Raw genomic sequence first — 26,257 nt, 5'->3', positions numbered from 1 at the left:
GGTATACTGCTCACCAATACATACAATACATGTATTTCTCAGTTCCAGTGAGTTTCAAAGTTAATTATACCAGGTAAAGTTTATTTGCAATTTAACTATTCGTGTTAGAATAGATTTCCTACCGAATACCACTGGCTGTATAGAGAATATGTGACTTATTGGATGTTCTCGATATGATGTGATTCCAGTATACACCATCAGATGTCTTAAACCGATGTATATTTGACACTGCTTACTTGCTGGGGACGATAGTTTCATGTTGAACCTTAAAAGAACCTAAACTTTATTTGTTTTCTTGTTTCTGTGTCAGGTAAAATCCTTATTTTAGTGCAATATGTTTTCGCACGCTGCTACCTTTGGTACAGATTTTATTATTTCTTAAGCACGGATATTACAAAATGCATTTTCTGAGAACAAATAATGGTGAAGAAGAATTTGTAAATCGAGACATTTGATCTTTTGTCAATTAGAAAATCGTTCTGTTGTATTTTTAGTTAGTAAGGAGTATTAGAGTTAACCTTGAAGCAGTCAATCGTTTATTTAATGACAAACACTCTCCTCCCTGGTGAACTATGGCTGTGTATGTACTGTTGCAGAGTTGTTGACCCCAAATAGGGCGAATCTACGGATTCTTTGACATGATAACCAAAACATGCATTATATTGTACCACCTGTTAATGTAGGATTTAAACTCACCCTCCTGTGGCACAGTCTGTTGTCAACATGCAAGATGATAATGTGTTGCATCCAAGTCCATATGGTCCCTGCATCCGTCACTGGATTCTGGTGGCAATATGGTTTACATTAGCAACATCCCGTGTTACACGGGCAATTCAGTATAACATGTTCTGAAGTTCATAATTGACAACACTGGGTGTACAGGGGGTGAAGTTAGTTCCTATTGTGAGATTGCTGCATAATAACTCTTGTGTGTGTTACCCTCCATGCTTGTAGTATTTAATAATGTGTGTTTAGTACTATTTATTATTTATGATGAGTTCGTTATCCACCTCCTGTCAATCAAGTCGTTTGACATTTATTTATTACAATTCACAGAGAAGTACACACTATTATATAACACATATTGATATTTATTTGTAGCTATATTCATATCATATTCATATTGCTTAGAAACGGGGATCATATCTGAACGATTTTGACACAATGACGTCAATCTGTAAAAGGCTCAATGAACAACGCCCAAACGGCAAACCATACAGAAATGTGTTTTCTAAAGTTAAAATAAGCATAATTTGGGGGATGCTTTGGTGCTTCTGTCGTTTTCACATTTTATGGCCGTTTTGACCAGATTGTTTTCTCAACGGTTTTGTAGCATGGTCGTTTGAATGCACCCGGTTCCATTTCTGTTTTTTGTTCATCCGTCACAATCATTTTTCCATTTCATTTATTGTGAAGTTCACCAGTGCTCAGTAAGTATACATAACTATGGATCAGTTAAAGAAACTTGTTCTTGAAGTACACATGTAAGAAAGACAACTCTTCTAACGTACGAATCAAAATTGGAGAGATGTCCCCTTGATTGGAACCTATTACCATATGTAGTGCGTTCTTGCACTGGTGACCTATCACATATTCACCCTCAGTTAAGGCATGGAAAAGTACTTTATTGAGTGATTGGTGACATATTACAATATCAATATGTTGTAATGAGGAATCTCTACTAAAATATTGGAAAGTCATTGTCACACTCTCTGCTCTGAGCAACCATCTTATGATCGCACTTACACCATTGGTCACCCGAATCAAATCATGTACATTCGATATGTGTGCATTATTATTGAAATATGCTTGTCTTATTCCTAGAATAATATCAACATATTTACCCCTCTTTCACGCCAATCAGGCAAGGGACATAACTGCGTCAGGTATCATGGCTGAGTTTGGTTCGTTGTAAAAGTACAATTTTGTTGAAAGAAATTTCGTCAATTTGACCAAATTTCACGTGTGCATCTTTATATTGTTTTTCCAACCCACTTTTATGTCATGATGAATGGGTTTTGTCATGATTTATTGTTGGTAAACTTATTAACATTGAGATTGTAAGTTATCGTATCAAAGGCCTACTAATGCGGTCGTGTCTTTTGCCCTAGTCATTTCTCCATATTGTCCTAGATACTCGTAACTACAGCCGCCCAGATTGGGAACTTGTCTAGGTGTTAACACAATCCAGCCAATCTCTTCATTGATCGTGGACAAGTATCACAACACCACTAAGAGTGCAATATGACATCTTTTATACAATAAAATAATTGTCTTGACCTGCTTGTGTGTATTTATTCGTGTTGTACATTTGGCAGAGATTTCAGGTGAAAGGTCTTGTAACTTTTATTTTTATTTCTCAAAAGAAGTTGAGGATTGCCTGTTTCTTTCATGTGACTGTCACAACACGACAGATTATATGAAAGCAGGACAGAGTGAACTACTGCAACATGAAAGAATCGGGAGGTCCTTGAGAACTTGATAACACGCGCGCGCGCACGCACACACACACATACACATACACAGAGTGTCAGAACTCATGACTCTTCAGTCAACCTCCACTGCATATTTACGCTTATTACTCACCCGTTGAATATATCACTGTTTAATAATTTTACAATGTTATTACACATTGTATAATAACATCTCGTGATTTACTTATGACGTCATAGTGGTTTACTGTTATGACGTCACAATGGTAATACCCCTGTCACAATAGTAGTAGGCCTACCTTGAATCGCGGAAAGCTGAGTGTTATCTGACTGTGAGCAATTTCTATCAATTTATGTTGGAGAATAATAAACAGAATTCTAAACTCTCTTCCGTGAAATACCATTTTTATATTACTCGTGAAAGATTTAGTATCAAACTCGTTTAATACAGATGGTATTACACGGCAGCTCGTTTAATATCCTACATGACACCATTGTTTTAAATGATGCTTGTCCTGGACCCCTATACTCCACCCCTGTCAGGGTTGTGGGTGGGAAATGGACCCCAACAACCTACTGTGGCTGTAAGAACAATGTAATGGATCCGGTGACTTGCCACATTGCATCTCATCTACCTCACGGCGTGGTTTGGTGTTCATAATGATCACTGGATTGTCTAGCCAAGACTCGGTTATTGACAGGGTGTAGTCATATATCTGGAAAAGTGCGTTAAACAACCAACTTCTGGCACATCTAGTAATTCTTTTGTCACAGGTATGTACTGTACGTGTGTTAATGTTTTTTAAATGTAGAAGATTTTCTGTTGATTTTCTATCGTTAACGAAGTATAATCTCTAAAGGAATACTAGAGATTACGCCACTTACATATTCAAGAGATTGACAGACAGACAGTTTTATTCAGTAAAAGGCACTGCATATTACAGCCAAATGCATGATCTCACATCACATAAATGGTGCACATGAATTTATAAAAATGTTCTGCTCTTAAGTCTAATTTGTACATACTATGAAAATAAACTGACATTCTGAATCACAATAAATATTGGCAGATTGCATACTATTTATAAAGATGTTTATCGTATGAGGTTGACTGAAATATTTCACAATATATCTATCTCGAGCATCAGAAAAACATTCACAAATATACAAGATATGCCACTCATCTTCAACAATATTTATACCTTTTGATTAACAAAATAACTAAAATATTTCAATTTAAACAATATTTTCATTTCTCCCAGTTTCAGCATATTGAGCAGCAATAGTACTCGACGTACACGGTTTGTATTGCAGGCTACCTCACCGACGTCACCTGTGTAATCTATCGCAAATGGCACCATATATTAACAATAACGATTTATGTCATAGAATTCATGCTCTCGATCGTCTGTTACTCTCCAACAATAAGTTGTAATTAAATACAGATAAACAGAACAGTTATGATTGTAACTGCCCTCCAGGCTAACAAACATTAGTTTTGTTAGCCTTTTTATAAATCCCAAGGTGAAGTTACACTTGTCGGTTGTAAAGTAGTACTTATCCATAACTTATTTAAACAGCTGTCAGATTAATTATACTTTTTGTGTGTGGAAATTTGGAAACGTTGTATGTACTTTGAACAATGTTAAAATGAGCACATCAATAACTCAGCGATGAAATATCTGTATTCAAGCAGTCTGCATTACAGCAACGGTTATTTTCCTAAAGACTTGCTTGAATACTAGAATACCACTTAAAGTTTGTAAACAAATCATCCAACAAGTAAAGATAACTACAGTTAATTGTCTTCCTGAGTCTGGTTTCCGTCATACAAAAACTGTAGTTGCTCATTTTGTGGTGCTGATAACTAGGGTCTTACAACGTTAACAAGTGCGGTCATTGTCAATAGTCTGGCATTCCGTCCTCAAGAAATAATATAAGTGTCAATATGAGTACAGTGTCAATATCTCCTCGTTGACAGTATAAGGCATGGGTGAGGCATTGCGTTCCATTGTTGATGGATGACTTGTTTCAGTACATCAAGACTTTATACTGGAGGATATCTCTGCCATATTCTGCGACTCATAACATCCCAAACATGCAGGAGATCAAGCTAGTTGCGCTGCTTTGTGCTCTGGGTATATAAACACGGCTGATTTTTAGGCAATCTCGGACAGTTTTCTTTCAGACAAACGACTCTCTCTTTAACACGCTTCCTGACATGAACAGATGAAGTTTTGTGATTCTGAGAAGGTCTGTACCCTCCCCAGGCTTGGTTGACCTGAACGCTGATGGTCCTTAACCTTATTAATTATAAGTTTTCAGGCCAATCGTCTGACAGTCGATGGCCGAACGACTAACATCTCATGCAATAGCCCTCAATGACACCCAAGAATTCCGCATACCAATAACTTGTCATCTTTGAGCATTTGTCAGTTGAGGAGGTCCCATATTTGTTGATCAACATGAAATCAATTGATTTTCCAAGTTACTGACCTGTAAAATTAGTTTACTTAACCTAAATGACGGGTACACGTGTTACGCAGAACATGCACATCTAAAATCTATGAATAGTGCGTCCGAAGGGTCACAATAGTCACATAAACAGACATAACAGTGATATAAATATGAAAGGCCACATGGAGTAACAAATGTTATATTTGATATTACACTATCTCAGTGAAGTACAGATTCTAGTACTTTTGTGAGGTTTAGTCCAAGTTTCACAAAGTCAGTCATCCACATAGCCGCTGCGGCTGCCACAAAAATGGAAGCCGGACAACTGGTAGTCTAGATCACGGACTTTGTGTACCCCTCTGACAAGTGGAAATCAGCATGGCTCCCACGGCCGAAAGCTATGAATGCACAATACCATTTACAACGTACGAAAACCTAATGCTGCCACTTTTGTAGCATAAAATATTTTTTTCAATTTCTCGTTGCTTTACTATTTTCTCGTTGCTTTGAGTATTTATTCGTAACTTCAAGTTTCTTTCAAAAACTTGAAATTTTAAATATTTGCTCATTGCTTTGAATAAACAGTCGAAATTTAGAGATTTTGAAAGAAAGTTGAAGGAACAAGAAAATAGTCGAAGCAGCGAGAAAATTACTGAAGTTACGAGATAATATTCGTAGGAACGAGTAAATACTTGAAATTTCAAGTTTTTTAAAGAATCTTGAAGGAATAAGAAAATATTCGAAGAAACGAAAAATTAATCGAAACAACAAGAAAAAAATAGTGAAGCAACGAAAACGTGAAAAAAACATTTTAGGCTACAAAAGTTCCTACGAGAAAATACTCCTAGGAACGAGTAAATACTCGAAATTTCAAGTTCTGAAAGAAACACGAAGCAACCAGAAAATATTCGAGGCAACGAGAAAATAACCGAAGCAACGAAAGAATAATTGAAGTAACGAGAAAATACTCCCTAGCACCAACGAAGCAATGGAATCAATGAGAAATGTCGCTGAAAACATGTTTTATGCTACTAATGTCGCAGCAATAGGTTTTCGTAAAACAGACGTCAGTTTTAACTCATGTTATATTTGGGATTAGACTTTCTCAGCAAAGTACAATTTGTTTTTTGGGGTTCAGTCCTGTCGGGGATTCGAAACCAGACTCTCGCTATATTAATTATGGAGGTTAAAATTCATACGTGTTGCGATACATTTCTGTGTGTATATTTCCATGAGGTACATGCCATGTATGATATCAACACAGAACAATTTTAGGGAATTTAGCGCGTTACACACAAAAGTGACAAGTAAGTTCATACCAACATGATGTTCTTTTATAAATAAACATGAAACAGTTTCCTGTGTTTGTAATGTGTTTGAATCAGGGCAGCTTCATGATGTCAGCAAATGATCAGGTACATAAAACAGACGACAAAAGAGTACTTTACCTTTTGCAAACGGTGAATACACGTTAAATTCACCTTCACACTTGCAAATATAGGAGAATACACATAGATACACACATACTCCTATACACATATAGGAGAATGCAGTCAGTTGTTCATGTTATCAAGCATAACATCGTAACATACGGTTGCAATCAAAGACCACCTTTTTTGAGAACCATGAACGTATAAAATGAAACAAACTTGCTTTCCGCTTTATCACTGATAACGTCATATCTTTCAAGAAAATAATATATGTCTTCAGATTAACTTTAAACGCCAAACCCTCGTCATCCCATTGGCTGTATAACACATGTATGCAAGAGAAGAAATATTTCCCCCGATGTGTTTTGTTCCCAGGACACCAAGGCTCTTTATGGTTACAGACCTTTTTCTCCTATAGTCTGGTTCATGTGTGAAATAACTTAGATTTGCATATCTCAACTATCAAAACAACAGCAGCTATCCCCACTCCACAGCCCGAAACAACTACAACTGTGAACAAATCCCTCAGTTCCAGGACATGTTCGCCTTCATCCCCAGGTGAACACACCTTTCCATCCTGGTAGGGCTGTTCATACCACCTGTCAATTATCCCGCGATCCACCAGGAACAGCACCCTGTTAAATCAAAACATTAAGACGATTGAATTTTTAGTATGAAACAACAGATCTACGCGTTGGGTGAATGTCGACATCTGACCACATTCACACGTGTAACGTTCTTTAAGCTTACCCTTTTCGAGAACACCTGGTGTAATCACTGATGGTCAGTGATCCATTTGTCCTTTAATTGTTTTTGAATTTAGTCAAGACTGGGTATTTTTTAAACTAACGTTCTCTATTTAATCGTTTCGAGCACAACTGGTAGCATTCTATTTGATCACGATTCATTAATACATTCTCATGATCAGATCAGAATCGCTAAGTGCTTTTGTAGAGATTGATTATGCCTTTGGAAATAATTTTGTCGCTTATATTTTCGTATGGATACTCACTCTGGGTTCATTAGCAAAGCAAGAGGAGAGTGTTTGGGTACAATCAGGAAGAAGTGGTCGGAAACAGTTGTTTGCTTGTGTGATCCATGTCGCATGTTTCCACCATATAGCTGCTGATGGTGAACTTATTCGTGATGACAGCATACCGCCCTTCAGCTAGTCTGGTCCTGTGGTACATTCTGTCTTCCTCAATAGTGAGGTTGTCAGGTTGGTGCTCCCTGATCTTCTTCCAAATTTGTTTGTTAACAGAATCATTTGACATCTACAATGAAGTATCAGTGATCATGTCAGTGATCTCAAATGGGTATCATTTGATCAAATTATTTAATGATTGTTGCAACAATATAAACAATGAATGCTACATACACATGGCAGAAAGGAGAATACATCACCTACTCGCAATGTCTCTGCGACGAATGATCCCGTTTCAATTCCAATATCATAGCCACTGGCAAGCAGACCTTCTAGATCCGTGAATGGGACATTATCCTTGCTCACAGTTAGGAAAGCAACCAGATTCCCAGAAAACACTGACGTGATTGGAATACATGTCAGCCACCAAAAGGCGAGCAGGATCCGATAAGACTCTGTGGTTGGCAGTGTAGACGACCCTGTGATCGTTAATGTATATATCTTTGTTGATTATTAAATTGCTTCTATGTTTGCAGATACTTTCATAACCGGACAATATCGGAAACATTACACAGGTTTCCTGTTGGAAAATGAGCTTACTTGGAATTAGATGGATGGTCAATCATTTACTGTGAATCTATCCATGAAATAAATACATAGGTTGTAATACTTTGTTACAGTAATGACAAAAAAGTAAAACCCAACACAGAAAGAAATTGGACTGATGATTGTTAATTTTTGAAATTGTGATATATTCTGAATTTCACGAGAATCACCATCTTCGATATATTAAAACAGTCACAGTACCTTGCTTGCATATAACACCAACAGTTGACATTATTGTCTCCGGTGTCTGGTAACCATCATTTCTGGTTCGCTCTTTTGGACTGACTCTGTTGAATATCAGGAAGAAAGCAGTAACCCCAACAAGTATCGCCAAAAGACACACATAGAACTGCCACTTGAAATAGGATAGCAGTGCTGCCCAGTTGACGGGTGAGTCTTGTTTCTTGTAGAGGATGACAGCCCCTGTGTATCTGAATGGATACAGGAAGGTCACGTACTTTAGTCTCAGAGGGTTTATACCATAGGGCGCGGCTGATATGTCCACCGTCTGAAATGATTGACATGAGAAACATTGTAGTGCCAGCAGTTGACTGTAGAAAGGATTGTTGACTGTAGGAAACTAGAAACGGTTGTGATTTTCCCTCTTTCGAATCTTCATTTTAATACTACTGAACTGCGACCGTTTGTAAAGGGTGGTCAGTGGTTTTGTTGAAATGGAAAAGACATGATTTTGCCACGACGTCACCCTTAACAAGTTTGAAACATATGCTTTTGCCAAAATGTATTGTTCATGATATACCGGACTGGAAATTGTACATATTACAGACTAACCGACCATGTTCATCTATCTGCAACCTGCTAAGGCCCACTAGAAACAATCGGCATCGGACATAATCTCTTATCGTGCTGGTCAGATTGAGTTAAGCTAACAGGTCCAACGTGGAATACGTGTATCTGGTTTACGGGTATGATTATATTCCACTGACGTTCACAAAAACGACTACTATGTTGAGTTTTATCAGTAAATGCGACTATTTGTAGTATCCAGAATAGGTATAAAAAACGCACGACCGCCTCTAATCAATCCGTGACCGTCTTATCAACTCTTTTTGTGTTGTGTAGGTTGGTAGTGCACATTGGTACCCCTGCCGAGCGAGCAGTTTCTCTAATCCTCGTTTTAAGCTGTCTGTCAATCTGTCTTACAGTTAGTCAACGGTCCCCATGGTCCCTAGTATGGTGATCTGCCTTCAGTTGTTGGCATTCTATTGTCTGTTTTCACATTGTCTTATCATTTTTAGTTAACATGCTTTAAATTTCATCACTAGTTTTAAATGGATATCTGTGATACACTAGAAGTTTTACTGTTCTTCGTCAACAGGTTTTTATTGATATATGATATAATCATTAAGTGTTCTCGTTGCGATATGGCTGAAATATTGCCGGTGTGAAGATAAATATTAACTCACTCACTCAGTTACTCAACGATGTGTGAATGAGTCCTTACTTTTTGTTATACATGTCTTCACAATAGAGGGACAGCGTGTCTGTAGTTATTGATGTCAGTAAAACAGTAACATCACCTCAAATGCCATTGCACCAACATGATTAATGAGGGATTCACAATTGAGAACAGTTATTTGAATATTATTCACATTGTACACATTATTAAAATTAATCAGTTTTGTCTCATCAGCAGTGACAATGACATCAGCCTACATGTATAAGTACCTAGATGAATCAAAATGTTTAACTGTGTGAAAAGTGAAATCTCATCTCTACCTTCAGCACGGTAACAAACGGTTTGACTTTGAATATATAATACCCTGTCTTGTATTGGGACGGTTTCAACAATACTGAAAATGGCGCATTTACGCCGGTGTGTTAGTATTGTCTGCAATATCAATGGCTTCCTGTGTTAGTCTCGTGTTTAGCTTGTACTTGTAGTCAGGTTAACTCCAAATTATTCATTGCTATCGCCATGTTGAGAAATCCCAAACTAACCCATATGATCTTGTGACCTACGTCTTTCAATGACATCAATGTCAGTTATTGATGCTCTACATTTACCTTGTTTACCAACAGTCCAATCACTCCTGTCCATGTGCCATTGTCATACAACCCCCAAGATCGATCTTCCGGCACAACGTATGTGTAGCTGAAAGGAAACATTACAAATATATCCAATATCACCATGGAGCTTACTGTATTTCGATATATAACTGATCGATATTTCGAAATCAATTTCGTGACGCGTTCATCAACATTACAAATAAGTTGTCAAGAAGAGAAACAGCGCATTGAGTTCATGATTATTAGGATACGCATGTGGCAATTTGCAGACTACTCTTTCTGCTACATCAAAGTTCCCCAAAAGGTTACCTGAAGTTCAGCACCGCTGACAGATGGGATATGAGTTTGTGGCAAGGCCCGGAGGAGGTTCTGGTTTTGTAATTTACCTCGCATAAATACCACTGAAATGGAAGACGTGACAATTGATCGCCTTAGTTGTAAAGTATGGCCTGGGAACGACGATAATAATTACAAATAGATACATTTCAAACAGAAACGAAGTGTACAAGACAGTCGGAGACAATATTAGATTGAGAGACTTCAAGAACAAGGGCAAGAGACATTCACGTTGACATCACTGAAGAACAGTCGATCAGCCTTTATCCTGCTCGTATGAAGTGACTAAAATGTTCAAAGCTGCATGTAATCACTCGTTCCCCCACCCTATATACATTGGTATGCATGTCCTAGTTATCACTGATGTAGGCGTAGTGGAGACCCACCGGTAATATTGCTACCTTCAGTTCCCTCCCATTCAAACCAGTCTTGGTGTTGGGGAAAACACGAGACGAAAGGTCCTCTGTAGGTACTTGTGAAACATATTGCAGTTGTCGCGAAGCTTTCTTCCACATCAGAGTCTGCAGCAAGGTGATGTTCTGACAACATAGTGTAGTATTCTGTATTCATATCACAAGATCTTTGCTGTATTACACCATCCCTTCAGGTGCTGGCGATTGTGATGAGTTTTAGCCACTAGTTAAAACAACGAATATACTATGATGAAAATTTTGCATGAGTTAAATTTACCTTGAACGTTTTGGCATTTGAGTACCCTCTTAGGAGGACGGAACTATTTCTTTTTCAGTAACCTTTTATGAGAGTAATAACGAGATGAACTCATGTCTAACACACCTTGCACAGATTGCCAGATAGGTTGTCAATCGTTGTTACAGCTACGTTGTCCAACACGATGTCGTCTATGATCAGTGCGTCTATATCCCCAGTTGTCAATACTACCAGCCATCTAGAGAAGTTTCGAAGAAGTAAGCCTGCTCCTAGGTCTCGGTCAAGCTGCTGAACCTGTTCACCAGAGGTGGATATGTGTATAACGTTATATTACTTCGTACTAAATAATGAGACATCGTTGGGTTTGTATTATATTATTTCTGGTAGGATTCCAGAGAGGACAGTTGTCCTCTAGGTATAATTCTCAAGTGTAACCTGGAATCTTCTTCAACAGTTAATAGGAATCCGAGATAGTATTTGATATGCTTTAAGATGTTTAAGCCAGCATACGCTTCAAGCGATCGCATCTATCATTTCACATTACATCAATATCAGCTGAATGAAGATCATAATTTCACCCAAGATATGAAGTTTCTAAACTAAAGGTCCATTTTAGAATAAAGATGACTTCGTGAGAATAATTACCACTGCCACTGTTAGCATTGTTAGCTTTAGATTACAGGTGTTCAACATTTCTTTGCTGATCTCACATCCGGTGACTGGTATCACTTAATTGACGCCATATGTGATATATTTGGTGACATCTGTTGTTAGTATTTTCCACATAGCAATACCTTGTGTAGAAGATGATTTATTGTTCCGATGTCAGCGACAACAAGAAACTTGAGATTTCTTTTGACAGACTCCAGATTTGAATATAGCATGACTGTAGACAAATGGGACATTATCATGCTGGGGTAGCCATCAACATCCCAAAATTAAGGCTTTCCTCTGCAGTGACGTTGTTCTGATGATCTGGTCTATCTGCGGATCTTAATAACATAGAATCATGTCATTAAATGGGAAAATGTAATCATGAATTGAGACACGATGACAAAAAGAGAGTGAGGAAGTATATTCTTGTGAAAGGAAAGACGCTCGGTGGAGGAATGAAGTTTATGTTTTTATGGTCACACATTTCATGTAGAAATAACGTCATGCACTTTCTCTCAGTGTATATATCTAAGTTGCACACATATACAGTACTGGGAAGACACAGTTTAGTGTCGTGAAACAAGGACAAAACACTCTTACAAAACAACTTAACAAAACAATTAAAGTGGTAACCTGTCTTGTGTCCAATAATAACGACCGTCGGTGACATTTCATTCTCAAGGAAGAAGTTCCAGGTATCAGAAACAGTTTGCTTGTATTCAAGATGCCAACGTGCTGAAAACAGAGAAACGTAGTAGCTTGTAGAAATGTTCTGATGTAATATAACGGCATTAATGCAAACTTATGTCAAACCTATTATTGAGAATTTTGGTTATTTCGTGATGGACTTTATTATACTATTTCGTAATAAATCAAGAGTTATAGAACATAATAACTTGGAGTAAAAGAATGAAAAAGGCTTTTAAGCATTAGTTAACGGTGAATAACCGATAGGTAGTGTATAGTAATTCTCCGATCACAAGGCATGAGATCACTGAATGATGGAACTTTGATCGAATAAAAACATTGTATCGGGCAATACAACACCGTGACAACGGTGGAGCATGCTCGAACATTTTTAAAAAACACTGTCAACACAAGCAAGATGGTGAGGGTTTCAAAGTCAGCAGTCACATTTAGTGTCCGTGTCACCTTGTAATGAAGAGATGGTCTTCTGAAACTTTATGGAATCTGTGTATCAGAGGATGGTTGACTATCATATTTACTTGTGAAATTCACCCATAATTTACGTTTCTTATTATTAGGAAAATCACTGTGAGTGAGTATGGTGATATGTAATGAAATCAATAATTTGTAGCTGAAATATGGATCTTTCTATTTTCCCAAAGAGATGACTTCATGAAACATGCAACATATTGTGGGTATTGTTTAAACCGGTGTTTTGAACTTAAGAAATCTGAATATTATTATGATTACTGAGCTTTAAGTTGTATACACTGTTGGTGTATCATGGATTTTATAGTGTTTATAAATTTATGCCAGAGGCGTAAGCTAGTGCAGAAGTGTTTGGTGGCATTGTCATTTGAAAATAGTGAAAAGTAAGTTCTGTATATTCTAGAAACGTAGAAACTTCCTTTATTTGCTTAGTGGTTTGCATCGTCAGACATTATTGATGCAAATTATCTCCCTATCAGAACAAGTTTTTTAGGCAACCTGCGATGCGCTCACAGAGCACATGTCAGTCAGAGCAACACGCAAGTCAGACTCAGAGAACATTTGATCGACATATTTTTGCGGAGAAATCACTCTTCAAGCAGGAAATTATGCTTTACGCAAAAGAATGCTCACAATATATTTTAGTGACTATCTATTTCATTAATAATAGCAACATATGGAGTACTGAGTCATAGTCTTGTATTCAGAGGTTGTATATGTATGAAAGTATCAGGGAAATATGTATTCATTTTCTGCATTTCATTGTTGCAGAATATACTTTGAGATCCACATGGTCATTAAAAGGATATTAGAAGACTCCGCATTTAGTCATTGTGCATTCAAAACAGATGGATTGAGGCGCAGTAAAAGTTATGTTAGTATAGAGTCTGTGTTTAGTTATTCCTGAAAGCATGGGAGTCCATCGATGATGTGTTAATAGTTCTGACTCAGGGACATCCGCCTCTAACTCCTTGCCCTAGTGGCTGTGTACACGGCAGGGTCTGGACATCGCATCCGAGTCACAGAACGGCAATAAGTGAGATAAAGTGTCGCGGGGAAATGGACACGAGACGCAGTTACGACAGAAAACAGGAGTGGTGAAAGACACTCAACAATCGTTATGGGTGGCTGAAAAAGTTAGAGCGCTGATTTTAAAGTAGGATTTTGGCTCCCTTACACTGAGATCGTTGGTCCGAATTCCAGATGGTACTGAACCCAAAAACGATACTAGAGTTGTACTTTGCTAAGAAAGTGTCAACCCAAATACATAATTTGCTTCATAACACTTGATATGGATGAAAATCAATACATACTACTGACAATAAGTATGGGAACACCCAAATCTCAAAGTATAACAAAGTAAATTTAAAGTGGCATGGTCAATTACAAGGGTAAATAAAACAATGTTTGGTGTAAAAATGTAATGGTTTTATGGTCAGATATCACTGACGGCAATTCCAATACAAGCAGCGGAAGAGGATCGGGGTCCAAGAGTTTGTCCTCAACGTTGATTGAAGCATTATGTACATCTGCGCCCCAAGGACCTTAAACTGGTGCGGAGGGTTCCTTGTGGAATCAACTGTCATTCCATCTGGAGCCACTGTACAAGAACCTGAAGAGTCGGTGCCATTCCATGATTTCGCTAACACGTGGTCCAAGAATGTCCCATCGATGTTCAATTGGACACAGGTGAGGTGAATAAGCTGGCCCCTGCATCATATTCACATTATTTTGTTGCAAGATGTCTCTAACGACTCGAGCTCGATGTGGTCTGGCATTGTCATCTTGCAGGTGTGCTCCGGCACCAATGGTGTTCAAAGTTGGAAGAACCAGAGGATGCAGAATCTCATCCCGATACCTCAATCCAATCAAATTGCCCTGTACATGGTACAGAAGAGTACGGTGATGTAAGCTGAAGCCCACCAAACCATCACAGAGCCACCACTAAATCTGTTCCTCTCCATCACAGTAGCATCATGGTAACGTTCTCCACGCCGCCTCAAAACCCTAATCCTTCCATCGTTGTGCTCAAGACAGAATCGTATCTCGTCCGTGAAGGGTACCACGGACCACTTTTGATGATTCCATCTCAAATGTGCCCTGGCCCAGGCCAGTCTTGCAGCCTGGTGATGTGGACGGAGAGGAGGACGTACCGCTGGACGACGTGACCCTAGATTAGCAGCTCTGAAACGGTTCCTGATGGTTGAGATGCTGACGCTGGTGTTGGCTGCATGACTGAGCTGCAGCCGTAGAGCACTGGCAGTTGCGAAGCGGTTCCTAAGGGCGTGGACTACAACATGTCGATCTTCTGCCTTTGTCGTTTTTCCAGTGGTTTGGAACCGTTCCCTCAACCTGTGAATGACGGAAGGGGACACCTGAAGACAACGAGCAACGCTTATTAAAGATTCACCATCCTGTAGCCATGCAATGGCCCTGCTTCTGTCGTGGCCGATTAATGGTCTACGCTGCGGAATGTTGGGGTAATTGTGAGGCTTCAACACTGTCTGCAGATACATTTAAAGGAAAGGTTGCCACAACATGCATGGGAAGTCTGTCTTTCACGTGCACTAGGTTGTTGTGTATGGGCGTTTGAATCAATTTTTGCTGTTTTGGACAATTTTCAGTTTCATCAAAACTTAACGAATATTGAAGCAATTGCTTCAACTGTTGTTTCAACATGTCGTTTCAAGTGTCCAGATACATTTCACTTTTATGAATTAATGAAGTTACCACTGTAAGGTTTGTGCACGGCTATCAGATTTGAGGGTGTTCCCATACTTTTTGTTTGTAGTATATAAGATTCACAACCTGAGGAATTAAGAGGCTTGTAATACCGACTACTTACAATGACATGAACTGACCAAAGCACCCAGTACAAATCCTCCATGGAAAAACAGAAGAGTAGTATCCACGACGTTATGCATTGCCATGTTCATTGGCCTAACTAGTCCAGCACAGGTGAGAAACTCTGACTATTGATTTTAATCCACTAATTACACAGCACATCTACAATATGTACACAACACTCAGGCACCATTAAGCATTTGTGTCTTCGTGACATCAACATGTGAACTGGCTGGTAAAAGAGCTAACGAACATGACTGTCTTCTGTTTGCTGTTCATTAGGAGTCTGACAAATTAAACTGCTCAAGGACATTGATGTTTGTCATCCGGTAAAGTCACGCCGTTGTAAGTTGTTCGATGTTTGTACATTTCATGTTATTAATCAATTTAAGTTTAACTGACATCAAATAAGATCATCTATACACATGGTATGTTTACCTCAGTTGATGGAAGATATAGAACTATTTTGTGTCACGTTATATTAATAACCTTTACCTTAAGTATCGTATTGAACGAGTAACTGAGCATTGTGAGCAAGCGCCTTAAAATTTATGGAATGCCGATGTTGAATGAAAACTGATAGTTTATTGCAGTAAGCATATAGGGAAGTGCTTAATCTAATACTGAGTTCAGGAACCTGGATCCAATCAGGCGGAACCAAGCAAAGAGCCAGAAGAAAGGGCTGTGCCGATTGTGTTAGGGCATTGTTTTGACGATTTGAAGAGCAATCTTTACTGTAACTGCATTGCTCAATATTTGTATGGATGTTGGCCAGAAAACGTGTTGTAAATCCACAACGAAACAATGCAACGTCGCGACATATTGTGGCCCTGTGTCTCCTTCTCACATTGTGTTTGAGCGTGCTTGCGTGCTTGCGTGCGTTCGCTTGTGTGTGTTTGTAAGTGTCTGTGTATGCCTGTGTGTGCTTGTAAGTGTCTGTGTGTGCTTGTGTGTTTGTGTCTGTGTGTGCTTGTAAGTGTCTGTGTGTGCTTGTGTGTTTGTGTCTGTGTGTGCTTTTGTGTGTTTGTAAGTGTCTGTGTGCGCTTGTGTGTTTCTAAGTGTCTGTGTGTGCTCATAAGTGTATGTGTGTGCTTGTGTGTTTGTAAGTGTCTGTGTGTGCTTGTGTGTGTTTGTAAGTGTCTGTGTGTGCTTCTGTGTGTTTGTAAGTGTCTGTGTGTGTTTGTAAGTGTCTGTGTGTGCTTGTGTGTATGAAATGAATGTAAATTTTATATACAACTAAGTTCAAGAATAAATACAGAGATTATTGTACACTGCTGTAGGTGTGCTCTAACTTGGAAAATACAGTAATAATATATTTCATAATACAATTAAACGCCAATGAGTCGAACTGTGACATGATGACTGGATTGTCCGTTGGCTACTTTCCTCAATATGTATAATAGTTTATAGTTGTGTTACGTTAAATTGGCTGAGTAAATTACATAATGAAAATACAAGTGACGCGTGATATTCCTGCTTTTGTCAATGGAATTTGTTCTTAACAGCGTATTTTGAGTGTCATACTTCTTCAGACTATTTATTCTGTTTAGTATGGAATATTATGCTTAATACATCTTCGTATTCGTGTGTACATCCATAGGTGTTCATTACCAGCTTTAAATAATGTATAAATTCTAATTGACCAGTTTTTACGAGAATTTTAAGTTGAAGGTCCGACATGTTACTACAGTTCCACTACATTCTGTTCATTACAGGCCACAATCGAAGACAACTTTGGCTATCAGCATCAGGACTATTGATGAGGAGGAGACATCCGTGACGGTTGTCTAATGGGCTCATGTTTGACATTTAATTGTAACTGTTTTTGTGATTCAAAGTACAATTTGACTGTTTTTAGTGTTCGTCTTCTTCAATTAGTCGTTCATTTGCAAATATTTACTAAAAGGTATTAATGTACGCACTAGAGAAAGAGCACTTATTTAATGTTTAATATAATCTAGTGCTGATAAGTAACTATACACCGAAAAATATTACATAAAAATTACAAAAATATAAAAGAAGTGATAAAACCATTCTGAGACATTTCACACACAGACGCATTCTTTCCGGGAACAAACGGCGAAAAAAGTCAACGAACCACTTAAAGAACGTCTAAAAAAATCCAAAACGACTTTTTCTGATGTAACACGAAATGCACGTGCATACTGACGGTATCAGCCTACCCTACACGTGAGCAACACAGCAGTAAAAAGAACGTTAACACAAAAAAACATGCCACGTTTAAGATGTCGGAATGGCCAAACAAGGAGCTAAGCAGACCGTCATTGCGAGAACCTTCGGCTGCCCCCGAATGACTATGACAAACAGGCAATACGTCAGACAGGCATGGTAGTGGTCGAGAACGTGTGACAACAGCCGGTCGAGCACGTCGACCCTACCGCAGAGAGCATCTGACTTGTGACAACGGCCGATGATGATCGCCACATGCGGAAAAATTTATCTGGGAAATTGTTATGTAACGGCAACGACGGCACTAGCACACCGTCGACCCTACCGCGCAGTACATCTGACACTTCAAAACTGGCCTCGTCGATTAACATGGGCCAGGTGAGTTCGACGTTGCCAGATGAGTGATTGGCGACGTTTGATGATTACCGACGAGAGCAGTGCCTGTTCAGTAAAGACGGCCGCTCTCGTGTTTTCAGACGAGTAGGCGAACGTTTAGCGCCACGGGTGGGTGGATTAGTAAGTAGATGGACGGATGAATAGATTGGACGGTGGGTGGATGAGTGAGTAGCTGTACGGATGAACAGATTGGACGGATGGCTGGATTAGAGAGTAGATGAACTGAGGAATAGATTGGACGGTGGGTGGATTAGTGAGTACATGGACGGATGAATAGATTGGACGGTGGGTGGATTAGTGAGTAGATGGACGGATGAATAGATTGGACGGTGGGTGGATGAGTGAGTAGCTGTACGGATGAACAGATTGGACGGATGGCTGGATTAGTGAGTAGATGAACTGATGAATAGATTGGACGGTGGCAGGATTAGTGAGTAGATGAACGGATGAATAGATTGGACGGTGGCAGGATTAGTGAGTAGATGAACGGATGAATAGCTTGGACGGCGGGTGGGTGAGTTTAGTTTTACGCCGCTTTTAGCAATATTCCAGCATTATTACGGCAGGGGGGCACCAGAAATGGGCTTCACACACTGTACCCATGTGGAGAATCGAACCCGGGTATTTTTAGCGTGACGAAACAACGCTTTAACCACTAGGCTACCCCACCGCCCTGGTGGATTAGTGAGTAGATGGACGGATGAACAGTTTGGGTTTTGGATGGATTAGTAAGTAGATGGGCGGATGAATAGATTGAACGGTGGGTAGATTAGTGAGTAGATGGATGAATAAATAGATTGGACGGTGTGTGGATTAGTAAGTAGATGGACGGATGAATAGATTGAACGGTGGGTAGATTAGTGAGTAGATGGATGAATAAATAGATTGAACGGTGGGTGGATTAGTGAGTAGATGGACGGATGAATAGATTGAACGGTGGGTAGATTAGTGAGTAGAGGATGAATGAATAGATTGGACGCTGTGTTGATTAGTGAGTAGATGGATGAATGAATTTATTGAACGGTGGGTGGATGAGCGAGTAGATGAACGGATGAATAGATTGGAAATAAAAGATTCAATAATAAGACCGTCAGTATCCTTGATTCGAGCAAATAGAGTGCAACTCAAGTGAGATAGACCGACTCAAAACAGAGATGAACAATAATTTAAAACATGTTTTCTAATCAAGGAGTTACATTCAAAGAAAAACAACCTTCTTATCTATGGTGTACCAGATGATAAAGAGTGAGTGAGTTTGGTTTTACGCCGCTTTTAGCAATATTCCAGCAATATCACGGCGGGGGACACCAGAAATGGGCTTCACACATTGTACCCATGTGGGGATTCGAACCCGGGTCTTCGGCGTGACGAGCCGACGTTTTAACCATTAGGCTACCCCACCGCCCCAGATGATAAAGAGCCAGGACCTGCAGTGAGAGAGGTCATTACACTGTTAGGCCTCAAGGAGGCGAGTGAGATTCAGTTTGTAAATGTTTATAGACTTACCCGAAAAAAGTACCAATCCAACCAATTTTCGAGCTTTAATGCCAAAACCTATCGTTGCAAAGTAGAACAAAGGAAAAATAGAGAGTATACAGTGCGCCAATCAAAGGATGGGCCTATTAAATGAGAGGAAAGTCCCAGATATCCTAAAGAAACAGAGATGGCGCTTGGTTAACCGAGCGTTTGAGCCCAGAAAGCAATATGAGGTTCAATCTCGAATCCTGGAGAGAAGACTAAACAGACTCCAAACTAGAAATAACGTTCCAACAACGAATGGGGAACAATCACCGCAGATCAGACACCGTAACGCGAACATCACAACAACAAAGGTGCATGGATATAACAACGACTGTTTTCTTCTTTCTTCTAATTTGTGCGACACTTTTTTGACGGATCACATATATCTTGGACATCTCTAAGACTATGCTCAAATGTGCCTGTGAGTAAGTACTTTGATCAGTGGTGATTTATGTTTACAATTTCACACGCGAGTTATATTCCATTTTCTGTTTTAAGGTGATATGTCATGCAATTTATTTATACATGTATGTGTCATGAATAATCATTAGATCCTTTGTTAGGGGAAATGAATATTCTGCATTTGGTAATGATAAGAAATTCGTTCCAGTAGACTTCAGGTAAATCGAACCTTGACCTTTAAGGTTATGTTTATGTTGTGCTTTGCAGGCACATTTGCAGATGCCCCAACATGTTTTGAAATACCGCACATATGCATGTATCTAGTTACACAATATTCAGGCGTAATTCTAGACATTGCAATTATGTTTCATTACTTACAAATACTTTGATTTTAACATGGTTATCAGATGGATGATATTAAAAAGATAAGGATGATTTCAGCTGACTGTAGGGGTTTTGCAGATAAAAATATAAGGAAAGAAGCTATGAATCTATATAGAAAGAAATTATATTCAATAATGTTCTTACGAGATATCCATATAGAAAAAGAAGATGTTAATGAAATGAGAAATGAATGGGGATTGCAGGGTATAATTGTACCTTTCAAGTCTAATTCAAGAGGGCGGTGGGGTAGTCTAATGGTTAAAGCGTTGGCTCGTCACGCCGAAGACCCGGGTTCGAATCCCCACATGGGAACAATGAGTGAAGCCCATTTCTGGTGTCCCCCGCCGTGATATTGCTGGAATATTGCTAAAAGCAGCGTAAAACCAAACTCAGTCAGTCAGTCAGTCTAATTCAAGAATTAACTGTTGCAATACTTTTCAGTAATAATATAGATCTTACTATACATAAAACTCTGTAAGACGAAGGCAGAAATTTTATTATTTCAGACATAACTATAGATAAAAGATTTACACTCACAAATCTTTATGGACCAAATATTGATTACCCATTATTTTATTTAAAGCTTTTTTGAAAATATATCAAATTTGGAGAATGAATCTTTGGTTATAGTTGGAGATTGGAATCTGGTTTTTGATCCTTCAATTGATTTAGAAAGTTACAAAAATATTAACAATTCCAAGGCCAGAAAAGTAGTTTTAAACACAATTGCAGCTTGCGATCTTGTGGATGTTTGGCGGGGATCAAATGAAAAAATTACATGGTCGGAAAACATTCAAGACAACAAGCCAGACTGGACGCTTTTTTAATCTCACAAGATTTGTTGAACCTTACACTTGATTCCGATATATTCCTGGGTATAAAACGGACTACTGAGCAATTAACTACATTTTTTCAAATACTATTAACTAAGAAAGAGGTCGAGGATATTGGAAATTGAATACTTCTTTATTGTTACAACCTTAATAAAGTGAACTTGTTAGATCCATACTAAAGAACACAGCTGAAGAATACTCAGATATGAAGTATATATGATGAAAATGCCAATGATTTTAATATAAAACTTAAGATTGATGATTGTGTATTTTTAGAAAGTTTTCTGTTGAAAGTTTCAATTTCATTTTCAACCTTTCTAAAAAGAAAACCAGAGGCAAAACCTCAGAATTAAAAAAACTAAAATTAACAATTATGAAGATTCAAAGATAGGACTTTCAAACTATAGATGAAAATGTCTTATCAGAACTGGCAAAACATTAACTAAAACTACAACAAATTAAAGAAGATGAAATAAGGGGCGTACAGCTCAGAAACAGAATTTTCTGGTATGAAGAGTGGAAAAAGCCAACCAGGTATTTTTGCAACCTAGAAAATATAAAACTTGTCAGCAAATCAACTAGTAAGATTGTCACGGATAACAATGATGAAATTACTGACAGCTATTCTATCTTGAATGAAAGGAGTGAGTGAGTGAGTTAATATTTAACGTCACATCGGCAATATCTCAGCCATATCGTGACAAAAACAATCAATACAATAAAAGGTGAATACATTTGGAAAATTAAAACTGTCGACGATGGACAGTAAAAATATAAGAGAATCACAGATATGAATATAAAACGAGCGAGGAAAGCTAAAACATTCCAATTAAAGAAGACAATACAATATAAAACACGGGCTATAGATCGCCAATAACTGACGGTAGATCACCATACTAGGAACCATGGGGACTTACATTACTTTTGCTACCTGCATGGATCCTAGCGTGATTTACACCATCCCTCTAGCCACTGGCGATTGTAGGAAAATGTAGCCAAAAGATTAAAATAACAAAATACTATGTTTAAAATGTGATAATTTATATTTTACTTTGAAAGTTTTGGTACTTACGTACCCTCTCTGGGGGGCAATAATATTACAGTACTTTAACCCCCTTTGAGGGTACAGCCACTAGCAATCTAAGTTTACTAATCTACACTACCAATCATTAAAATACATATATCTACAGAACATATTGTTCAAAATTCATCTATGAAATCAATTTCTTTTACAAAACCCAATAATTAAATGAAAAGTAACATTGTTAAAAAGATCCTTAACTCTTTTCACATTGAAATATTTATCCCTAATGATGGAGAATTCAACTCTTCCATCACAAGGGAGACAAAACGGGGGATCTTCACCTTTTAACAAGTATTCGTGAGTATAACGCGTATGGCCAATGCGACATCGTCGCATGATGACCTCCTCAATTCTGGACTGACAACCAAAGTAGGTGTAACCAATATAGGGTTCTATTTCATGTAATTTTATTGATACCGACTTGGGTGTCCCACTTCTGCATCAGATCCCAGATGTAAGTTCTAATGCTAGCTTTGAAATCGGAGTATGGAATAAGAATTGGTGTTACAGATAAGTTGAGTGCTGCTTTAGCAGCAAGATCAGCCATTGTGTTCCCAGAAATGCCAACATGGCTGGGTAACCAACAAAAGACATTGGCCAGTAGCAAGCTCATTATACAGTTCAAAAATTTCTATTAAAAGTGGATGTTTACAAGAAAGATCTTTAATAGCCTGAAGACACGAAAGAGAATCGGAAAAGATGATGTATTGCTTATATTTACGGTGTTTATTAATATATTTATGAGCTGTTAATATGGCGTTAGCTTGTCCTGTGAAACTAGAGCTGTTATTTGGTAGTCGAGAAGATATTGTTCTGGATGCATTGACAGTGGCACATGTCACCGCGCCACCATCCTTGGGCCCATCTGTAAATAAGGATTTGTATGTACTTGAATGAACACATTTTACAAAAGAATTCACTCTTCTGGCAGGATATATGAGGATGATACTTGTTTACAACATGTAGTAACACCCACTTAAAGTGACAATCTTAGAGACATGGAAGAAATAACATGAGATATTAAAAATATTTAAAAGAATAAATGTCCTGGAATAGATGGATTTCCAATAGATTTCTTTAACTATTTTTGGAATGGCCTTAAATATTGGATCTATAGATTTATTAAACATATTTCTGACAAGAATCAAATTTTCAATGAAAAGAGGTATCTTTACATGTATACCTAAGCAAAACAAAAAAAATACCCTTTTAAAAAACCTGGAGACCAATAACTTTATTGAATTCACTGTATAAGATAGTAAGCACCTGTATTTCTAATCGCTTAAGCAATCTTCTCTTATACATGAAAATCAGATTTGATTTATACCTCATAGAAACATAAATGAAAACACAAGATTACTGCATGACATTACGTTTGAGACAAAAAAGAGACACATTCCGGGTGTATTAATTTTGATCGATTTTGAAAAGGCGTTTGATACTGTTTCTAAAGATTTTATCAATTTGGTGTTAAAAGATTATTATCCGCAGGAAAAGTATCTTAACCTATAATACAACCCAGGAGTTGTCAAACTTGGTTGACTTAAACGCTGACGGTCCTTAACCGTAGTAGTTTATTTATGTTTTCAGGTCAATCGGCTGAGAGTCGATGGTCAAACAACTAACAGCTCATGCAATACCCCCTCAAAGACATCCAAGAATTCTGCGCACCAATAAATTGTCATCTTTGAGCAGGTATGAGTTGGGGAGGTCCCATATTTGTTCATCAACAATGAAATCAATTGATTTTCCAAATTATTGACCTGTAAAATCAGTTTACTGAAGCTTGATACTTGCTTAAATGGCGGGTACACGCGTTACACGTGATAATGGGCTTTGATTGCAGAACGTGCATATTTAAAATCTATGAATAACGCGTCTGATGGGTCACAATTATCACATGAACCGAAACAACAGTGTGTAGATAGATCCAATAAAGGTCAGAGTTCTCTAACATTTTAATAGTTATGGGAAAAGGGGCGGCAGTTCGATTGACTGCAGACAGTACTCGCCCTGCAACACAACAAAATTGAGATAAGTACTTGCACGATAACTAACAGAGATAGTTGTTTGAGTAAACACTAGGAAAATATTCAATTTATCAATATTTACCCTACCCTACTACTGCTGCACCTTTATTGCAATAATTACTGCAAATCATCACCACTGTAATATTTGTAAAAGTACCAATAACAAACACTCAAATATATTCACCACTATGGCACAAAACACTAACGAAACTGTAATTCCTAGTCATATTTAGCCCATAATATTATTGCACTTGTATTGCAAAAAATTACATAATCTATCACCATTGTAACTATTAATTACCTTCATAATAATAATGATGGTTATAGAATACAATAGTGTGATGTTATAAGGCACAAAACAAGAATACAACCAGGTTAGATGAGCTGACAGTATTTAAGCAGCATACAGCTATAACCAATGTAAACAATGACCTTTGAACTCTGGGGTCGTCACACTTCATGAAAGTTGTGGCCAATAACTACCAAAATACACAATTGGCAATGCTATTTACTGGAGGCTTTGTGAAAAGAATTATGTACTTTGTAAATTACATGAATATTCAGTCACAAGAATGCTTGTTATTTCTTCAAACATCAAATTCTTCAATGGCGCGAAATTGCCCCGTGACCCCTGACCTACAATACTGTCGCTTCATTATCGGCTACACAACAGTAGAATCTGTCACAATCAAGGTCTACAAGTCTAGATTAATTTACTGATCTATTACAGTTTCTTTCAATGCAAAATCGTTTGACTTACTCATTATTTGTACCATAACAACCACATGACCCTGCATCAAAACCCATACATTTTGCGTGGCTGTGAAGGGCAACACTGCCGTCACTTTGCAATATCAAATAGGCTAAACTATCAAATACAGTCAACAAGAGCAACCATGAGAAAGAAGACAAAGTTAACATACACCTATCTATGCTTTACAAGTAATAAAAAGATAATTTATTTGCTAAAATACTTACTATTAAAGAGAGACAAGCAGACGAACCCAAAGGGTTCCGCTACCAAAAGTTGAATAGTGGTTTAAAAACGAAACATTAATAAAAGGTGTGATTATGAAGAGGAAAGGGATTTAGAATAAACTTCTCAAATAATAAAATGAATAATACACTTGTCCACAAGTGATATAAATATAAAAGGCAATATGGAGTAACAAATGTTATATTTGATATTACACTTTCTCAGAAAAGTACAGATTCTACTACTTTTGGGGGGTTCAGTCCACGTTACACAAAGTCAGTCATCTAATCCACTCAGCCACTGTGCTGCCACAAAAATGGAAGTCAGGCAACTGGTAGTCTAGATCACGGACTTGGTGTATCCCTCTGACAAGTGGAAATCAGTACGGCTCCCACGGCCGAAGGCTATGAATACACAATGGCATTTTAAAAGTATGAAAGCCTATTGCTGTCACTTTTGTAGCAGAACATATTTTTTTCGATTAATTGGTCGTTATTTTCTCGTTGCCTCATGTTCCATGGAGTATTTTCTCGTAGGAACGTTTGTAGCATAAAATGATAATTTACTTCAACTATTTTCTCGTTCCTTCGAACGTTTTCTCGTTACTTCAAGTTTCTTTCAAAAACTTAAAAGTTTCAGTATTTTCTCATTGCTTTGAATAA

At 38.0% G+C, this 26,257-nt stretch overlaps 1 long non-coding RNA gene across 1 annotated transcript; it reads right to left on the bottom strand.

The window, feature by feature from the left end:
- Window positions 1-493: 493 nt before the first annotated feature.
- Window positions 494-25,954, bottom strand: LOC124289998. Its single transcript, XR_006901809.1, has 3 exons — window positions 25,944-25,954; window positions 17,837-17,841; window positions 494-848 (listed from the first exon to the last, which is right to left on the bottom strand). It is a non-coding gene; the product is annotated as an uncharacterized LOC124289998 (long non-coding RNA).
- Window positions 25,955-26,257: the final 303 nt, after the last annotated feature.

Source organism: Haliotis rubra, unplaced genomic scaffold (assembly GCF_003918875.1).
Source record: "Haliotis rubra isolate DU_JTF1 unplaced genomic scaffold, ASM391887v1 Scf454, whole genome shotgun sequence".
NCBI lineage: Eukaryota > Metazoa > Mollusca > Gastropoda > Lepetellida > Haliotidae > Haliotis > Haliotis rubra.
This window is presented reverse-complemented; position numbering and strand designations above follow the sequence as displayed.